Below are 20,730 nucleotides of genomic sequence, written 5' to 3' on the forward strand. Positions count from 1 at the left end.
TTTTTTATTTTGTTTCATTTTTTAAAGTAGGCTCCATACTCAGTGTGGAGCCCAATGTGGGGCTTGAACTCATGACCCTGAGATCAAAACCTGAGCTGAGATCAAGTGTCAGATACTTAACTGACTGAGCTACCCAGGTGCCAGCTTTTACATCAATTTTACGGAGATTTTATGTATGTTAAATATAATAATTAAAAATGGGATTATATTCTATATTGCACTATAATTTCTTTTTTTATTTCTAGAAATAAACTCTTATTTTACAGAAGTGTTGGAGGGCAGTGAAGTGAAAACAAACCGGTCCTGCACAAATAATTGAAGATCCATTGCTCTGCCTTAATGAAAATTGATATCTACATGATTTCTTTTTCTATAATGTGTAACTTTTCTTGTTCATTGGGGATCTTGTGCTCTCCTCGTGAAATATTAATGTTCAGTGTGGGAGTCCAGAATTGTTTGGTTTGGTTCTGGATATGTGCCTTGCATATAAAGATGTGGCTATTCTCTGCATGCATTTCCCCCAGAGGCACACATATATATAGTTGTAACTTCCTGTTAGTAAACAGTAAGTCTTTAAATTTAGAATTAGGTGGGGAGGCTGGCAGGCAGAAGGGTAACAAACTGGATGGCTTTCAAAGTCGTGTCTTTTCTGGTTAATTGTTAACTCCCCCCTGGGCTGCTTTTCTTTTATCAAATATCACACAGTGTATGAAAACACTACAGATAGGGTTTATGGCAGTTCATGGAGTTTTTGCATGACAAATGGACCTTATACTACAGGGGAATGAAAGATATACATTAATAAAACATTATCGGAAGAGAACAACACGAAACCAAATCTCTTCACCAGTGCTTGACAGCAAACCTCCAGAGAACTTTCAGGCTGTGTGTGGCCGCTAGCCTGGGATCCAAAATCTGCATAATGGCTTGTGTAGACAATAGGAATCCAGTCTCCATGGGATTCTGTCTGCAAGGTGCGGCCGGGAGTCAGGGGTGGGGTTGTGAAATGTCCAAATATACCTGGTTTAGATCTCCTTTTCCCCTCAAGAAAGACTCCTTTTTTAAAAAATTACTTTTTCTGAAGCCAGATTACTCACTTCCAGGGTTCTCTTACACCTGCCACTTTCCAAGGGAATTTTTTGGGTATAAGCCCTTAATCTTTCTGGAAGGCTAACAAAACATTGCATACAACTGACTTTCGCCTCCGAAACACCCTATTCTTTTCCATCATAAGGGTTTTTAAAGGACTTTATTGTTCTCTGAGTTCATTTAACTCTATTAACATATCCATTTAGCATCTTTGCTCTGTTTTCTTGTTATTTCTCATTGCATTCTTTACATGTTACTTAGGACTTCAGTGTGAGTATAATATCTTCCACTCTCATACCAAAGTGCCATTCTAGGATTCTCATAATTAATATTTAGCTTGGCTTTGCATTTCATTCTCATGCTCTCTTAATTTTTTCCTAAAGCTCATTTGTTTGTCCCTACACCCAAGGTGGGACTTAAACTTGGGACCCCAGCTCAAGAGTCGCATGCTCCACGGACTGAGCCAGCCAGGCACCCCTTTCTCCCACTTTTAGAAGGAGGAAAATAAGGTGGAAATCAACAAAGATAGACCTTCGAAAGCTTTGTACTACCAGAGGTCTCGGCAGCAGATTCCCTGCTTCTGCTTTTTCAAAGCCTCCTCCCCTCAGGGCTATCCCAACCCACGGAGTTTAGTTTAACTGAGATGGGAGACGTTGATGATGGTGTCACCAACCCGAAAGGTTAGGGGATGTAGCCCCCCTCCCACATCATGTTTCTGAGGCGACACGGTCATGGGTGAAGACCAGGTGGTAGAGGGAGAACAGGTAGTGGAAAACGTTCCCAAAGATGATGGGTTTCAATAGCCGATTCATGGCTTATTCACTAAAGCTCTGGAGCAACTCGAGTGGCTCAGCTGGGCGGCTGCAGAGGCCAGGGTAGAAGAGCAGGATGACGTCCTACAGCGCCTGCAAGTTGACACGAGGTCACGGAGAGCCAGGACGAGTTTAAGTATATGCAAACATGCTGGCGGCGCCGCGTCGGGCCAACGGGGACAGCTCAGGACCTGAGGAAGCCAGTCCAGAGGTCGAGACCAGGCGCTAGCAGGAAAGCCTGCCCACAGCTCGGAGTCCCTCCTCCAGCAGGTGAGAAACGAAGCCCCAGAACGGCTGACAGCAAAGGTCACGTGACGGACCCCAGTTCGACTCTAATTGGCTATAGTGGCTCACGGCCTCTCCCGCGGTTGTCACGGTCCCTTCGGAAACTACATTTCCCAGAAGGCCCCGCAGGGCTTAGCTCTTCCTAGCTGGTTAGATGCGGGCCGTACCCGGTGTGCCCAGCCTCTACGGGGCTTTGAGAGGCAAGGAAGAAGGAGCCCGGGGGGCGAAACCTTCTGGATTAGAAGAGCCCGCACGCTGGAGGCAGGGAGCAGAGTCGGGGCTCGGCTCCCCTCCTTTTGCGCACAGACCTTTGGGAAATGTAGTAACACCTAGGTTTCTGGGGCTTGTGGCTCTCCCCTCTCCCCGGGGTCGTTCCTAATGGAGCGGAAACCAGTGGGAAGGCGGAGGGTCGCGGCGAGCCTTCCACACTGGCTCTTCCTTCTCCGCCAGGTGGCACAGCGCGCGAACGTCTGCCCATCCACCTCCTGGTTATCCCATGCTGGGATACCCTTCTACACTATCGCCCTGAGAATTCTGCAAGCTTAGATTTCCACGAAGTACTGTTTAGAGGGATCTGCTGAGCAATGGGAAGACTATTTTAAAAAGAAACAAATGATGGCGGCCCTACATTACTCCCCCCCCCTCTGTGTTGCTCCCCGGACGCGTTATGAGGGGACGCTGAACCATGGCGCTACGCGTATGGGGGATCCATTTTATGTTTGGACTTCCCATCGGGCGCTGATTTCCGCTCCCCGGGGAGGGTCAGCTGGTCCTGCCGGTGTTCTCAACTCCGGGCTGCCCTCTTTTGGGCCACCACGACCGTCGGCTGTAGCCCAAGCCTGCCTTGGGGGGCATTCGTTCTGCCAGCTGCGGGGGTGACGGTCTTATTTTCCTGAAGGGAAGCCTGAGGGTGTGGTGGGTAAAAGGTCGTTGACGGGTCGGTACGGCGAGTCGTGCCGTCCGCTCGCTGCGGCTGGAACGAATTCTGACTGCTGCCTCACGCCTGTCCTGTCCGCCTCGCGTGGTGGTGATCCCCTTTTCTCGGTTTTGCTGCCTCAGGTTAAGTCATAATCATGCCGGCCATTCGAACGGTCCCATCCCGCCAGTGTTTATTGGGAGTGTGCTTAGTGCCGGGCATTGCGCCTGGGGACCTTGGGGTTGAAAGGGGGTGTGGGGGCGACGCGCGGCCCCACCGGTGGGGGAGGGGGACACGCGGCCCCACCCTCACGGAGTTTACCGTCTAATGGGGAAGACAGTGGTTACAGCACACAGATAGGAGTAAAATGTCAAATTGTGGTAAGTAGAAAAAAAGAAACAGGGTGCTACGAGAGAGAATGATGGAGGGAGCCCTAAGTCAGACTGGGAGATTCCGGAGAGGAAGAAATACCCGATCTGAGACCTGGAAGCCGAGAAACAGGAAGCTCTGTGACACCCAAGAAACGAGTAATGTAGGCGAAGGGAACTGCAAGTGCAAAGGCCCTGGGGTAGAACTTAGTGTTTTGTGATTTGGGGAACTGAGAGGGGGGCACCTCTCAGTTGGCTTAGTTGGTTAAGCATCTGCCTTTGGCTCAGGTCATGATCCCAGGGTCCAGGGATGGGGTCACGGGGGGCTGGGTGTGGGGTCTCTGCTCAGGGAGGAGCCCATTTCTTCCCTATTTTTGCCCCTCCCACCTTCCCCTCCTCCTCCTGCTCTTTCTCTCTCTCTCAAATAAATTATAAAAATAAAATCTTTTTAAAAAGGGACGAGAGAAGCCTTTTGTGACTGGAGCACCGTGAAGTAGGGAGCGAGTAGAGCAAATAAAGGCTGGCCTCCCTTCCTCTAGTCTTGCCTCTTTGAAGGCAAGCATTGGCAATATAGAAAAATTCTCAAAATTCAAATACGATTTTACTCCCTTTTGGAGGCTTCATTTTCCCTGCAAGTCAAACTCCTTGGGCCCGGTGCTCAAGGACCCGCATCACTGGATCTACCTTGCTCTCCAGTCTCCCTTTTTTGTCTCTGCTTGGTATGCGTTATCCCACGTGCTTGCTGAGCAGGCTGACTTCCATTCGCCCTTCCTGTCCTGGTCACAGAATTGCTTCCTCCATGCTCTTCTCTGGTGCGTGCCCCACACTAGCTATCTAGTGACTGGTTTGCCTACTAATCTTTAAGCTGCTGCTCTCAGGAACTTGTTTTCTTTGTCTGTATGAAGCAGAAGATGAGGCCAAGCAGTTGGCATTTTTATAACAAATTTCCACGGAGAGACTGAGTGGGACAGGTAGCCATCACTAGCCTCCACGTGATACCCGATGAGAAGGCGATGTGGGGCTCCTGTCCACAGCAGAGTAGAAAGCATCCAAAGGGGGCAGAAGACATGAGTAAGAAATCTGCACGTTTCATGGCCAGGCACTGTCTCATCCATTGTCTCATTTAACCCTCAGACAATTGTGGGTCTTAGATTCTTTTTGCAGGCAAGAAAGCTGGTGAGCAGAGGCTTGCCCAGAGTTCACCCAACTGGTAATGAGGAACCTTGGATAGCACCCTAGATCTTTCTGACCTCAAAACGTGAGGCCCTTCATGCTCCCTTTTCTTTTTTTGCCCCTATTCTGGGTCCTTTCACCAGCGCAGGAGCCTGAGAAGTTTTTTTTTTTTTTTTTTAAGATTTTATTTATTTATTTGACAGATAGAAATTGCAAGTAGGCAGAGAGAGAGAGAGAGAGAGAGAGAGAAGGAAGCAGGCTCCCTGCTGAGCAGAGAGCCCGATGTGGGGGGCTCGATCCCAGGACCTCGGGATCATGACTCGAGCTGAAGGCAGAGGCATTAACCGACTGAGCCACCCAGGTGCCCCTAGGAGCCTGAGAAGTTCAAGGAACTGACCTCCAGGTGTCTTCTATCTTAAGTAAGTAATTTTCCCCCAAGAATATCAGATCTGGAACAGCCATTGCAGTGGGGCTCCAGCCCTTCCAGAAACCAGTGACTCATTTCAGTCTCTGCTTTTATTAGTATTTACAGGGCTTAGAAGAACTGGTAAGACTCAGATGTAGAAAATCCAGGAAAGAACACTCTTGGATTTGCTATCCTGTAGAATTCTGCCCTGTGGAATTCTCTGAGATGATTAAAATGTTCTACAACTATGCTGTCCAGTGTGATAGGGTTCCTACTTAGATAGTAGCTTGATGTCCTCACTCCCCTGGAAGTCTCTGACTCCAGGGTGTCCGAGACAGCTCAGTCTGAGACTACAGACCCATGGGCTAGATCTCCAAGGGCCCTCCAGATCCAAGCTCTCTACCTTAGCTGTCATGTCTAAGAACACACATCGGGGTACAAATGGATATGGCCAGTGCATTGTTGATCTCGCCACTGCAGCATCCTCCAAGAGACTGGCCCAGAGCGGATGCCAGGTTTACACTGGATGAATGAATTTACTTTCTCTGCCCCAGGCTTCTACAATCCCTCCCTATTATGTGGACGAAGGGCTTCCGCCTTCCAGGGAAGGTGAATGAAACCAGTGTTTCATCACCGTCTCCTCCATCCTGACTTCCTGGGGTGTGTGCCAAGGTGCAGCTGAAAACCAGTGAGTAATAATTCCTTGGAAACCTGCTGGATCCAGCATTTTTATGTGACCATCTGATTTTTATTTTGAAACTATGCAAAATGAAAGCCCATATAAGCATCTGCTTTGTATGATTAGAGGCAGTGTGGTTCTGGGGAAAGAGGGCTAATCTCAGAATCACCCAGGACCTAACAGGCTCTGTTGGACAAGGGGCTCAGTGCCTCTTGAGCCCCAGTTTTCTCATGAGTAAAACCAAAACATCAGACTCGACTCTTCTTCCTACTGTTAATGTGAAGGCTTAAAAAATGGCTCACGCCTGCAGTGAGCCCACATGAAGTACCTTTCAAGTGATCATTTGCCTGAATCCGGTCTATTTTCATGGTTTCGTTTTTCTAACACCTTTCGCTTAACCCTTCTACCACCGGTGCCTTTCTCATTTGCAGCGTTTTCACTAGTTTTTGGCTTCTTTGGATTCCAGTAGATCGTATTGGATGCTAGCCATTGAATCACCTGCTCCTTTGCCCTACCTGGAGCCTCTTAAATGCCCAGCATTCTGAACTTCCTGACAAAGCACTGAGAGAGGCTTCCGGTTTCCCTCCTCTTCCATTCCTCCCATTCCTACTTCCCCGGAAAAAACCCAACAAATCAGGAAAAATCCCGGTTTCTATTTTGGCAGTTAGCACTCTTACCACTAGATGGCGCATGTGCGCAAGTCATCAGTCTTAAGACAAAGACTTTTTTTTTTTAATGTTTTTATACTCCACCTCAATACACAAAAGCTTTGAGAGGAATTATACAAGTACAAAATATGCAAAAGGATAAAATGAAAAGTTGAAGGGATTGGAGAAGAGGGAGAGGTAACTCCAGGATGGGTCCTCGGAGGAAGGAGGACACTGAACAGCGAAACAAAACCCAGTGACTTCCCTGGATCTGTTTCCGTGGGTCCTTCCATGCAGGCCTGTGATGTGATGGTACATGAGGGAACACAGTTCTCTGCGACGCGGACACCAGGTTACCAGGACCCGGTGAATTGACTGCTGCATGCCTTTGTATTTTCAAAAAGTGAAATTTGTACTTGTCCCCCACTGAGGTTTGGGTGGAGTTTGGGACCAGGAGGCTCTCCTTGAGGCTGTGGTCACAGTCCCCAGGATGGCACCCCATGACCACCCTTGCCTCCTGGTTTTCACACCCGGTGGGAGTCCTGTCCTCTTCCCCTCCGCCGGCCACATACCAGGGGGTGGTTTGTGTGACCAAAAGAATATAAGAGGAGTGATGGCATGTTGTTTCTGAGGTTGGGTTATAGAAGACATCAGACATCTCTTGGTGTCTCTGTGTCTTTCTTTGTCTCTGTCTTTCTATCAGATCATTTGCTCTGGGGAAAGCTAGCTGGCATGTCATGAGGAGCTCTCTGGAGAGACCCACGTAGCAAAGAACTGAGGCCTTCTGGCAATAGCCAGCATTCATTCGCTAGTCATGTGTGCAAGCCACCTTGGAAGCAGATCCTTCAGCCCAACAGACACCTTGACTGAAATCCTATGAGAGACCCCGAGCCAGACCATCTGGCTAAATCCATCCTCAGTTCTGCGAGATCTTAAGTGTCCTTTTCAAGGGCTAAGTTTTAGTGCTAGTTTGTTACACAGCAATAGCTAACTAATGCAGAGGCCCATGGAAACCCAAGGTTGCACTGGAGGTAATTTTGCATGGGTGGGTCAACTTGGTTTTAGAGGCAAGGAAATATTTTAGAAGCAATGTGTATGGGCTTTAAATCCGATAGACGTGGGCACCAATTCAGGCTGTGTCTGTGGAAAGACAGAAGTAGAAGTCCCCACGTGAAATGTCTGCAAAGGTTTCTTTGCAGGGTGGTAAGGGCAAGGACCTCAATTGTCTTATTCACTGGGGCACCCTCATGGCCTAGTGCAGGGCCTGGCACGTGATGGTCATCCTACAAAAAAATTTTTTTTAAGATTTTATTTATTTATCAGAGAGAGAGACAGAGGGCATATGTGCAGAGGGAGAGGGAGAAGCGGATTCCCTGCCAAGCCGGGAGCCTGATATGGGGCTCAATCCCAGAACACTGGGATCATGACCTGGGCTGAAGGCAGACACTTAACAACTGAGCCACCCAGGTGCCCCTCTATGACTCTTTCTTTAATGGATACATGAATGGTGAGCTATAACTCTGACTGAGCCATTTAATTTTCTGGAAGACTCATTCATTAAGCTCCTACTGTGTGCAAAGTACATAATGTTGGTTAAGCTTCCATGGAACTTTTGTGTCCTCTGCAGATGACATGCACTTTTCCCTCCATCATGTCTCCCCTCACTCTGTATTTTCTCCTTGGAATTCTTTATTATTTTTGTAGAGCCTTGCATGGGCTTTGGATTGCACTCTGAAAACATTCTCATGAGAGTAGTGTTCTTAGACCGTCATGACAAGTAATTTCTGGTTAGGAGAAATTTTTCCAACAGGAGATATATCGACCCAGGTTACTGGATTTATTTTGTGTAGTTGTGTTTTAGGGCCTGCCCTAATTTTTTTCTTCTTCCTTTCACCCCTTTCTTAAAAAAAAAAGGATCTGAAATGGCTAATGCTAAGTTATAGTAGTTCAATTTCCCTGTAATAACTTTCTAGAGTCTATTTTCCCCCTTTCATCTGACTTGGGCACTGATTTTAACCGGATCTTCCCGTAACAGAAACATTCTGGGGGTGAAGGAGAATCAGTGATTTGCCTCAGACCCGTGTCCACCCTGCCCCCTCCCAAGTATAAACAGTTCTTCCTCGGTAGCTAGCTCTGCAGGACTTCCCTGTGCCCCCTCCGCCGCCCCCGCCCTGTCCCCACACAGCTATTATTTATTGAGTGCCCGCCACACGCCCATTCCTGTGTTATGCAGGTGTTCCACGCCTTATTGAATCTGCACTGGAGACTGTGAATTGCCTTGCCGGTTTTGTTAGTCCAGGTCCTTCGAGGAGCAGACACCAGGATGGGGTTAATTGTGTAAGGATTTTACTAGGGGAAAAAAATGCCTTTCAAAGGAAATAGCGAGACGGCTTAAAGGCCAGGAGAGCCATCAGACCCCAAAGGAAGGGGGCACAGGGAGACAGTTGGGTACAAGTGTCCCAGTGTACGCTGCATTTTCAGGAAAATTCGGTCTCACGAAGTTTTGGGAAAGCTGTCAGGGAGTCCTTGAGCCAAAGCCAGTCAGCAAAGGAGTCGGGGCCTTGTGTCTCGAGACTGGGTCTGACTTTGCCGCCAACCATATTCAGTCACCGGTGGGGTACAGTGCATGGGAGGTGTGGCCAATGAATGTCAAAGCACAGCAGCTGGTGTCCTCAGCTCCAAGTAATAGAAGTCTGTGGGAGCCCACTTCTGTGGCTGCCCCCTCTCCCCGCACTTATTCTCCTTTCTTTTTAAGTAACAGAAGCCTGATTTGTTTGGGTGGCCAAGATGTGATGCCGAACTGGGAGATCTTAGGTCCCTGCCTTCCTTGCAACAGGTTGTGGCTCTATGAGTGTATATACAAGCAGCAGTGTTGGGATGACCTACCAGTAACGCTCCTTGAGGGGATCTGAGTCAGCCGGGAGGTGCCTGCCATCTCCCCTTCTCTCTGCCAGGACTAATGACAGAATGGCTGCTGCCTCGGCGGTCATTTTGTGCCAAGAGGCAGTTTGTTAATAATGGAAGGACAGATACACAAATAGCAAGAGTCTACGTCGCTAACGAATAGAGACCTCACGCGCACTCTGGATGGCCTGGTTCCAGACTTTAGCCTGAGAGAAACACCCCCCTTTTTAAAGGTCATTGTTACCTTGTGTTATAAGCAGGTAAATCTAATCCCAGTTGGTACAGTATCTAATCTTCACCATGCCTCTGCCATGCAGGCATATTTATGCCCATTTTACAGATGAAGAAAATGAAGTTTAGAATGAGTCAGTGTTAGATTTAGAGCCCGGGGTGGTATTGAGGATCCTTTGAGCTGCGAATAACAGAACAGTGTTGGTCGGTCTTTCCGGAAGACAAGAACTGCCTGGGAACTTGCTGAACGCACAGATAGCCAGTCCTCTCCCCTGGACGTCCTCGTTCGACAGGTCCAGGTTAAGGTCTGAGAAGCTATTTTATCTGCGATGGACAGCCCGGCCCATCATTACCCTCTGGCAACAGGGTGAATCCCCTTGTGGGTGAGGACCGACACCAGGTAGCTCAAACAGCGAGGAGGCAAACGCTTCCTGTAAGAAGACTTCTGTGAGCCCAAGAGTTGTGTGGGGAGCTTGACAAATACAGATTCTGGGTTTTCCTTTCATAGGCTGGGAATCAGTAGATCTTTGTGGAACCTGGGAGCTGGCCCTTTTCAGATGCTTCCCCAGGGGATCCTGATGCTTCTGGTCCAGGGACTCTGGTTTCACTGCCAGGAGCACAGCCCTGGAGTAGGATGGGGCTGGGTTTGAGTCCTGAGGCTGCCCTTTATTGGCTGGGTGACCTGTGGGTCATTGGTTTTGTCATTTTGGATTTGAAGAAAATGGTAAGGGGTACCTCACCGGCTAGTTGTGAGGACTCAGTGACATTGAATTCCAGTCTGTTAACTTGCAGTGTTATAGAAATTGACAGAGGGTTTAGTTATGGTGGGCAAGTTACACAAATCCCCAGGGAACCAAGGTTCCCAGGAGGGTGGTCCTGGAGCTGGGACTCCCCCTTTCTCTGTGCAGCTACTTCTGGCCTTGAGAGCGACCGTTGTGCCTGTGTATGAAGAAGCTGAGTAAAGGTCTTCTAGAACATGCTCCTGTGTTCCCCCGGCTGCCACCTCCCTCCCTCTGGTCCCCCTCTCTGCAAGTCTGCCCAAGAGTCATCTGCACTCAATGGATCTGTCTTCTCCCCTCTGGCTCCCTCCTCAGCCCACTTCAATCCAGATGCTGACATCACTGCTCTGCTGAAGTGGTTCTCAGGGCTTCTGTGTTGCCAAATCGGAAGACAATTTTCATTAATTTTTTTTAAAGATTTGTTTATTTATTTTAGAGAGAGCAAGCGAGCACACCTGTGAGTCAGAGAGGGGGCAGAGGGACAAGAAGAGAATCTCAAGCAGACTCTGCACTGAGCACCAGAGTCTGAAGTGGGGCTCCACCCCATGACTCCGAGATCACGACCTGAGCCAAAACCAAGAGTCGGCCGCTCAGCCCTCCCAGCCACCTGGGCACCCCCACCAGTGGACATTTTAAAGTCCTCATGTCATTTGAGCATTTATTGCTGCTGTGTCCTTGTTCCTTCTTGGAACTTTGCTTTCTTGGCTCCTGGCACTTTCTTGTTCTATTTCTTCTGTTTTGTGGTTAGTGCTTTTAGCTTCTGGGGAGCTCTGCCTCAGTCTTTGTCTTACACGCTCTACTCTTTGCCCTTTTAATCCTCTATTTGCCTCTAATTCTTTCCCTGGTATTCTTTCCCTGATCAGAGCCCAGTCATTGAGTTCTTCTAAGTCCCAGTGAATCATCTCCCTTCATGGTCTCATGTAACCTTTTCCTTCCTTTCTCCACGGGATGGCTAAAATCAGGCCCAAAGAGTGCTCCCAGGTCTCCTTCACATATCATCCTACAAGGCCTAGTAATATCCTGGAAAATGGAAAAATGAGACCGGATTTGTTGTGGGTCAGGACCCAGGAGGACCCTGAGAAACACTTAATTGTTCCAACTTATACTGGTATTAGAGACAGAATCACTCTGCAGGCTGAGTACATAACCCTTCATGGCCTTAGCTGGGATTCTGAGGCTTTCTGTCCAGGTCATTACTCCTTTCAGAGGAGTGGGAGCCATTCCTCCTTCTATCAGGGACTTGTTTGACTTTGGACCTAGCTTGTACCTTTCTGGTTTCAGTTTTCTCATCAAAGAAATGCAGGAGATGGACTAATTTTCTCTGAGGTTTCTTCCAACCACTAGCACCATCACAACCAGCTTTTTGATTTCACTCCCAGGAATCTATACAGAAACAGTCTTCCAAGGGCTTAAAGACGTATTTATGCTCCCCCGTAATAACCCAAGGGCCTATCAAGAAGGGATTGTTTGGGGGCGCCTGGGTGGCTCAGTCTGTTGAGCGTCTGTCTTTTGATTTCGGCTCAGGTCATCATCTAGGGTCGTGAGATCCAGCCTCTCTTTGGGCCCTCTGCTCTTTCCCTCTTTTCCCTCCCCCACTTGTGCTCTCTCTCTCTCTCAAAGTAAATAAATGAATCTTTCAAAAAACCAAGGGATTGGTTAAATAACTTATGGTGTATACACTCAACGATGGCATTGCTCAAAGTAGGCATTCTATTTGTTATTAGTCTCCTGGGAGATAAGGCGTGTGAGCCAGAATGTCAAGCAATGACTTTATCAAGAAGGTCTTACTAACAATAACAATATGTATATATGTAAAAGCAGCTGAAGTGAATAGTGTGTTTAGAGACATAGTTGCTTTGCATTCTGGTACAAGCTCTCTCTTACTTTTCTCAGGCCAGAACACATAGGTCCTGGATTAGCACTGGTACACAGTAGTGCTGGGGAGAAAAAAAAATTCCCCTCAAGTCTTCTAAGTTCTTTGACTGGTTTACTAATTAAATCCACACAGGGCAGACTAACAGAGCAAAATGAACCAAAAAGTGTTATAATGTGCATATCTCCTCTATCCGTGGAAGAGACTCAGCAAGACTGAGTAATCTGCTGAAATGTCCAAAGCCATCGTCTTAAATACCATCTTCAGTTAGAGACAAAAGAAGATGATAAGGTTGGGGAGTCAGATATGGGAGGTCACCAAGAAAAGTAGAGTGAGTAAGGGTAGAGTTGTCATCCAGATTTAAATCCATGTCTTCTCCATTGATAAGAGCTTTTAGAGATCTAGACTCACTGCCTGCCCCCCACCCCCCATTTCTTGGTACAGCTAGGGAGCCATCCTTACAAAAGGAGGTTTCCCTTATACAAAAAGGTAACTTCTATTTGGTTTCAGAACGTCTCTTATGTCTGCATTTTCTTAAAAATAACCAGTTTAGGGCACCTGGGTGGCTCAGTGGGTTAAGCCTCTGCCTTTAGCTCAGGTCATGATCTTGGGGTCCTGGGATCGAGCCCCGCATTGGGCTCTCTGCTCAGCGGGGAGCCTGCTTCCTCCTCTCCCTCTGCCTGCCTCTCTGCCTACTTGTGATCTGTCTCTGTCAAATAAATAAATAAATAAACAAATCTTTAGAAAAAATAACCAGCTTAAAATAATCAGTATGCTAAAGAGACAGATCTTGGGGTGACAAAATTTGCTCCCCTTCAGCATCATCACTCAAGCTTCACAAAAATAAAGTAGCCCCACTTTTGCAGGTACATAAAGATGTCTCAGACGCATTGTTTAAAAAAATATGCTGCAGAGCAGTATGGTGTTTTCAGAAACAGGGATCTATACAAAAAGGGATACCTAAGTGCACAGATGGGCCAATAGATGCATAAAGCATTTCTGAAACAAGTTTTGAGAAATTAACTGTACTTCCATCTGAGGAGTGAAGCTGGGATTCTGGGGTGAAAAATCTCTTTTTTGTCATATATCCAGACTGCTCTTCAGTGGGTCATCTCTGGTACAGTGTCTAGAATCTGTTCCGATTGTTCTATGCCCTTCTTGACACAGTTGTTAAATATTTTTGTCTTTTATCTTTTTTTTTTTTTAAGTGAAATCTACACCCAGCGTGGGGCTCAAACTTATGAACCGGAGATCAAGCTTTCTACCAAGTGAGTCAGCCAGCCACCCCAGTTGTCAAACATTTTGAATGTAAATCCTCTTTTATCCTTTTTTTTAACCTATGTGTGTATCACTATCATATTTTTAAAAGATTTTATTTATTTATTTACGTATTTATGTCTTTATTGAGAGAGTGTGTGCATGAGTGGGGGGAGGGGCAGAGGAAGAGGGAGCGAGAATCTCAAGCAGACTCCTTGCTGACCATGGAGCCCTATGTGGGACTTGATCTCATAACCCCAAGATCATGACCTGAGCCAAAATCAAGAGTTGGTCCCTTAACCGAGCCACCCAAGTACCCTTCACTTTCACATATATATTTTTTTATTTTTATAGATTGATTTATTTATTTTGTGTGAGAGAGAAAGAGCACATGGTGAGGGAGTGTGGAGAGAGAAAGTGAGAGAATCTCGAGCAGACCCCCCCGACCCCCGCCACTGAGTGTGGCGCCCAGCTCGGGGTTCATCCTCACGACCCTGACATCATGACCTGACCTGAAAGCAAGAGTTGGTGCTTTAACCAACTAAGCCACCCAGGCGCCCCCCTCACTTTTGTACTTTTAAAACAAATTAGTTACAGAGCAAATCCAGATGCTTCTTGAGTCTCTATTTGCTGATGACAAGTCTCCATTTTTTCATTTTTTATGAACATTCCCTCTGTTCTCACCACTAGGCCTGTGAACAAGGCAGTTCTCTCCGTCCTGTGCCTCGGAGCTCTTCTCCCACAGTTATGTTCACAGTAAGTCATTTTGGTTCACAGCTTAGAGATGAAGAAGGCCCAGGGGCCAGAGGACTGATTACAGTTCTAATTTACAATTATACAGTGATTTTTCACACTGCTCATGGAAGTCTTACTTCCTCCCTGTTTGCGTTGGATAGTTAGAAGGGTCCGATTTGATTGAAGTAGTCTAGGCTGTGATTAGCGCAAGACTGTGGCAGCTTCAGTTGAACTGGGAAGGATGGGGCAACAAATGCAAATTATTTCCTCAACCCACACAACTGTGTACTTACTGTGTGCAGCCGACCCTGTGTGGAAAAGGGAACTGACTTTTCCTTTCCTTTGGAATGGGAACTGTTGGGACATCTAAGTGGCCCCATTAAACTCAAGATGCAAACAGCCGGTGCCGCTGTAGGAGTCTGGGGGGACCTGAGACAATGTCCCTGGAGTCTGAGAGTTTTTGATTCAAATGCTCAAGGCCTGTTTACTGTGGTTTTTGATGGAATTAAAAAAAAAAAAAAAAAGGTTTGCTTTTAAATATATTTTGTCTTATTTCTGTGTTAGAGAGAATGTGGTTGGCTCTTGCCCCTGGTTCCTGGGGAACAACCTCTCAATCCTTAGAAAGTCCTCTGAGTAATGAAAGACCCTTTGTTATCTGTTGTAGGTCCTGGGAATTTATACTTGTAAGGTGACTCAGAGTGGGGACGGGCCAACCCAGAAAGACCAATGCTGTGATTAGAGGGTGGGGCTTTGAGCCCTGTGATATCAGCTTGACCCAGGGAAGAAAAAAGGGGTGTGGCCAATGAGCCAAACAATCATGGCTACGTAATGGAACAGGACACTGAATTTTGGCTGAACGTCCCTGGTGGAAATGCTCTGTGTATGGTCACACATACACAGAGTGTAGGAGAGGGTAACGGGTCCTGACTCCAGGGGGAGAAAACATGCGATCCTCCCAGAGGATCCCCCCCCCCAGGGGGGATCCCTCCAGGGGGAGAGAACATGCGATCCCCCCCTCTCCTGTATGTTTCTTCCTTTGGCTGGTTCTGATTTATCCTTCTCCTGTATAAAACTACTTATAACTATGGAGGTTTCCCGAGTTTTGTGAGATGTTCTAGTGAGTTATCAGATCTGAGGGTGTAGTGGGAGCTCCTGAATTTGTAGCCAGCAGGTCAAGATGTGAGGGTGGCCTGAGGACCCTCAAACTTGTGGTTGGTTCTGAAGTGAAGGCAGTCTTATGGAGCGCTGTGCCCTTGTAAATTCTGGCCCAAGTCTGGTAGTGGGCCTTAGAAGTCATTGCAATTTTCCTATGTATTTTAAGAAATTTAAAAATTAAGATTTGTAAGAGTAGTGCAATGAATACTCATAAAGCCTTCACTTAGAGTCTCCAGTTGGTTTTTCATTCCAATATTTGCTTTATTTCTCTCCCTTCTTACATTAAACTTACCTCCCCATCAACCAGTAAAAAGTTATAGACATAACATCCCCAGACACTTCGTGGCATATACTTCCTGAGAACTAGGATATTGTCCCACATAACTCCAGTGTCATGATCACACTTAAGAAATTTAGCATTGATATCATAAATACTCTCTAATATATCGTATTTGTTTCCCTATTGTCCCCCAAATATTATAATAATGCTTTTTCTCCAGACTTATGATCCTATCAAGGGTACATATTATATTTGATTGTCATTTTTCCCTCCTTTAATCTAGATTCTAGAACTGCCCTCTAGATGTATTTTATTTTTGTCTTTCAGGACATATTTTTGAAGGGGCCAGGCTACTTGTCTTGTATATTATCCCATGATCTTGATCAGTCTGACTGTTTCCTCATGATTAGACTCAGACTATATATCCTTGGCAAGAATACAAACTTGGTGTGGGCCGGGTGTGTCCAACGACCCAGAGGGTGTCCCATAGGATGAGCCAAGAGTGTCCTTGGCTTTGCACAGGATAGAAAGCAAACATGAGCCAAGAGGAAGTGGGAGCAGAGTTTACTGAAGATTGAGAGAGAGAGCAGATACAGACAAAGCATCTGGGAGACTTGGAAAGGATAGAAGAGTGGGTGTCATCTTTGCTTGGGACCTGGGGTTTTTGTTGAGGATGGTGGTCTGATACACCTGTCCTTTCAGGCATCTAGGAACTGGTCAAAACACAGACAAGTGCTCGGATGTCCTCCTTAACTCACACCCTGCAGCCAGGAGTTGTAGTGTCCAGGTGTCTGGAGTTGGTGGTAGAATGTTCAGGATGACCTCAACCAGTTGCTCCTTAGTTGTTATCTACTGTACTGGAAGACTCCAAAGAGATCGGTAACTCCTTGACCTTTCTGAGGAGAACCTACATCATAGGTGTGATAAGGCATGTGTGAGATGCGGGTGCATGTCCTGGCAAGAATAGAGGCAGGAAAACGAGCAAGAAGTAGTCCTTTGTGGGGTCCCTTCAGTTTTCCTGTCTCAAAGTTACGTAGATGATGAAAGGTTTGGGCTGGAAAAGGGATAAAGTACATCAGCAGTGAAGTACAGATATGCCCCACCGGGCACGTGGGAGAGCTGCGTGGGCCCAGTGGTACGGATGTCACGGAGCAGGAATGTTGGGCGGTCGCCGGAAGCTCCTCCTGTCTTCTCACTCTTCTGACATCATCTCATCCCTGCCCACCCCACGGTTTAGCAGGTTCTCACATGTCCACCTCCAGCACAGACCGCCTCCCCAAACCCAGTCCCCTATGTTCATCTCAAAGCTGTCTCTAAGGTCCCTCAAACCCAACATGTTCAACACCGAACTCTAGAGTTTGTATACCAGCCCCTCACTACGTGTGCTCCTTCTCTGCTCTCCGCTGTCTCCAGGAACGGCCGCACCCCCACTCAGTTACCTGAGGTGGAAACCTGAGCCTTGTCCATGACGCACGCTTCTCTTTCCCCTCCTCCTGTAGCCAGCCCAGTGCCCACTCCTGCTGTTTTGGCCACTTAAATTCCTGTCTGATCCATCCACTCTCTCTGTCTTCTGTGCCACTGCCTTAGTCTGAGCCCCTACCCCCCTACAGTCCCCTAACTGCTTCTCAGGTTTCCACTGAGGCTCCCTTCTGAATTTGCTCTCCACAGAGCAGCCAGAGTATCTTATTAAAATGTAAATTAAAAAAAAGACTTTATTTATTTGAGAGAGAGAGAGGTAGAGAGCGTGAGAGCGCACGCACAAGCGCACAAGTGCGTGGGGGCGAGGGAGAACTAGAATCCCCACTGAGCGGGGGGCACCCTTGGGGCTCCATCCCAGGACCCCAAGATCATGATCTGACCCGAAGTCAGATGCCTAACCCACTGAGCCACCCAGGCGCCCCAAAATGTAAATTTTCTGATTCATTCCCTTGCTTAGAATCCTTCATTGTGTTGAAGAACAAAAATTCAACCCAGTGAATTTGAAGATGTAATTGGCTTTATTAAGTGGTTCATGAACGATCTCCTCTAGCAAGTACGGCCTTGTTTCAAGGAGTCGTACAAAAGGAACCTTTTCATAGATAGGAGGATGGGGCAAGAAGGTTATTAGCAAAAGAAAAGAAAGGATTATTTCTGATGAGCACATCTTTTGGGGGAGAGGGGAAGGGCATGACCGGGTTGTTTATCCTGCAGTTGACCTCACTGGTACTGATCAGGAAATTTCCCATTGAGGCTAGAAGGTCTCATTCCTGGGATGGGTTGAAACTGTAATGAAGTCTTGGCTTGCTTTTGGGAGGTGGGGGCCGGGGTGGGCACAGATGAACCCACTTGAGCTTGTTTCTTTTTTGAACCAAATGGATCCTCATTGCTCTTTCAACAAAGACCGAAATCTTTGCTAAGCCCTCTGGCCTCTATGTGCCCTGTTCTTCCTGGTGCTCTCTGCTCTGTGGCCGTACTGCCCCCCTTTTCAGTCTCTTTGACCCCAAACAACTTGTCTCCTGTTCCCTGGGATGCACGCACATGTGTCTCACATGTGTTTTCCCTTCACATCTTGTCTCATTAGCCCTTTCCCTCTGGGAGTCTTCCCTGTTATACAATCTTAGAGCACTCTGTTTTTCTCCCCTTTTAGCCCGCATTATAGATCGTGTTTCTGCGGTCCTTCCGTGTTTCTTTAGGATCTGTCTTCCCCACTGCCAAGTGCTCACGGGCAATGCCCGTATCTGACCTCTCGGTCGCCCCAGCATGGAGGGCACAGTGCTGCAGTCGATAAACACCTGGGTGTGTGGGTGTGCAACCGGCCTGCCAGTGGGCCTCCCGAGAATTTGCGTGCTCATGCAAATGCGAGAGAATTCATTCCACACTCTCTTACAGTCTTGGTAAGTTTGATAAAATATTATCTATTTTATCTGCTCAGCCTGACTTCAAAAGTCCATGGGGAAATTTTTATTTCAAAGCAGTTCCTATATTTAAACTTTGAAAAGGAAGAACGACGAGCGAGCGAGCGTTTCTCCCATCTTCCCACTACGTCTTGAGCCATCTAAGCTCGGAGGGGGGCCAAGGCAGCAAATGAAGTAAGAGGCCATTGATATGCAAATATGCCATTAAGATCGGAGGCCCCGCCCCAGAACTCCATCTCCGTTCTTTCCAAGTCAAAGCCAATTTGCATTTAAAAAAATGAATCTCCCAAACTTGAAATTATTCTTCAAAGCTAAAATGCATGGAAATTAAACTATTGAAAATATTGAGCTTTCAATATAACACATTGCTGTTTTGGGGGGAGAAAGCTGACTGTCTTTCAGAAATTAGGTTCTGTTGGCTTGTGATGGGCTACTGGGTTAGGGATGGACACTCTTGACCTAGGACGGCCCCCAGTTTCTCTGGAGCACAGACACACCGAGCAGTTAAGGGAGGGGCTGCTGGAGACATGGTCACACTGGACTCTTCTCTTTCGAGTTATGGAAACTGAGACTCAGAAGATCACTTGATGTATTTGAAATACAATCTAGTCTTCAGATCACACGTATGGAGCACCTCTCTCAACGCTTCTTAAGCTGTCAAAGGGCTGTCATTCTCTGTAGAGCAGAGACCAGACCTGCCAAGGCTACTCAGGCCCGCTCTGCCCAACAGATTTCACAGGAGCTTTGGAATGTATTTCTAATCTCATAGAAAGGAAGCAAAGCAAATTCCTTCCAGGTAATAGCAAGAAGGTGGGGGAGCCCTTCATCTGTCCGGGTGCCGAAACCGGGCTTCACACAAAAGCCCCCAGGTGCCATAAAATCACTCCGGTGGCTGGACGCCAGGGTCAGAATTGATGACTTGAGAGTCAGAGGAGTACAGCTGCTGTGATGAGCTTAGAAAAATGGGATGTGGCCGCGGAAGCCCAGAGCCTGCTCACTGCAAACCTCCGCTCTGGTCGCCAGCACTTTCCCCTCCTGGTGGGGGCCGGGGGCTCCCACACCAGCGGACAGCTCCCATCTCTGCTTTGAGCTTGAAGCCATGTCACTTTTGGGATTAGAATGTTGTTCTCTGATTGAAATGATTGCTTTCTTCTCTGCAACAGGCTCACGGCAAGGAAGCATGTGGTAGGCAGGACAGTAAGTTATGCTGTGCACCAGCTCTGTGGTCTTTAGCAAAAGACTCCTCTGACCCTCAGTTTCCCCATCTGTAACCACAGACCCTATCTCATAGGGTTCCCATGAGAATCAAAATGAAATACTGTAATGGGAAATCTTTAGCTTGGTGCCTGGTGTCAAAGATGAACAAAGCTGGGCACTGGTTGAAAGTGGTGGGCGCCTGAGTGACTCAGTGGGTTAAGCCTCTGCCTTCAGCTCAGGTCATGATCTCAGGGTCCTGGGATCGAGCCCCGCATCGGGCTCTCTGCTCATCAGGGAGTCTGTTTCTCTCTCTCTCTGCCTGCCTCTCTGCCTACTTGTGATCTCTCTCTCTCTGTCTTCCCACTACGTCTTGAGCCATCTAAGCTCGGAGGGGGGCCAAGGCAGCAAATGAAGTAAGAGGCCTCTCTGTCAAATAAATAAATAAAATCTAAAAAAAAAAAAAAGTGGTAAGGACTGATTTTAATCAGTAACATACTATTGCAAAAGAGAAGAGTCCAGTGTGACCTAAACTCAAACTTTGGTTTGTGCAACCATGACTGGGTGTTTTCAAGGGAGAATGTGGGGTTAAGGAGAGGGATAGCAGGGGTGGGGTGGGGGGCTCAGTAGAGTAAAGACGTGAAAATTTACAAAAAGTTGGGGGTGGGGTTTATCCATGTGAAACCTGTTTGCTCCTCCACTCCAACCAAGGCTGGAGACCAGAGCCCTGTCTTCAGGTGTCCTCTGGAAGAAAGGGTCATTTCTTTTTGAAGCCTTGGATTTTCTCAGGCAGGCAGTTTAAGGGGATCTAGGGTCATCTCAGGGCTGCAGCCCTGATGGTGTTAGTGTTTGCTCAAGTCTTTATAGGCCCAGCCAAGGGCCTCGCCGACAAGAGGGCTCAGCTGGAGTTGGGTCGGGGAGAGAGTCTGTCACTGCTGGGCAGCGGTAAAGAGAGAAGGTAGTTATTATTCATCTGTAAGTAAGTTAGAAGAGGGACCACGTGCGGGAACAGTGAGTGGGGACACTGGGATAGGGTGTGGGGATGCTGTGTGA

The 20,730-nt window shown here is 47.4% G+C and overlaps 1 long non-coding RNA gene across 2 annotated transcripts in view; it reads left to right on the forward strand.

The window, feature by feature from the left end:
- The first annotated feature begins 2,929 nt into the window (after window positions 1-2,929).
- Window positions 2,930-20,730, forward strand: part of LOC309871536 — a 102,340-nt gene continuing 84,539 nt past the window's right edge. Inside the window, exons 1-4 of one of the 2 annotated variants that reach the window (XR_014315333.1) lie at window positions 2,930-3,482; window positions 5,604-5,737; window positions 13,371-13,430; window positions 14,110-14,175. This is a non-coding gene — a long non-coding RNA (uncharacterized lncRNA). The remainder of the gene's footprint in view (window positions 3,483-5,603; window positions 5,738-13,370; window positions 13,431-14,109; window positions 14,176-20,730) is intronic. The other variant, XR_014315334.1, reaches the window with a different exon arrangement.

Source organism: Mustela nivalis (genome assembly GCF_964662115.1).
Source record: "Mustela nivalis genome assembly, chromosome: 8".
Classification (NCBI taxonomy): domain Eukaryota; kingdom Metazoa; phylum Chordata; class Mammalia; order Carnivora; family Mustelidae; genus Mustela; species Mustela nivalis.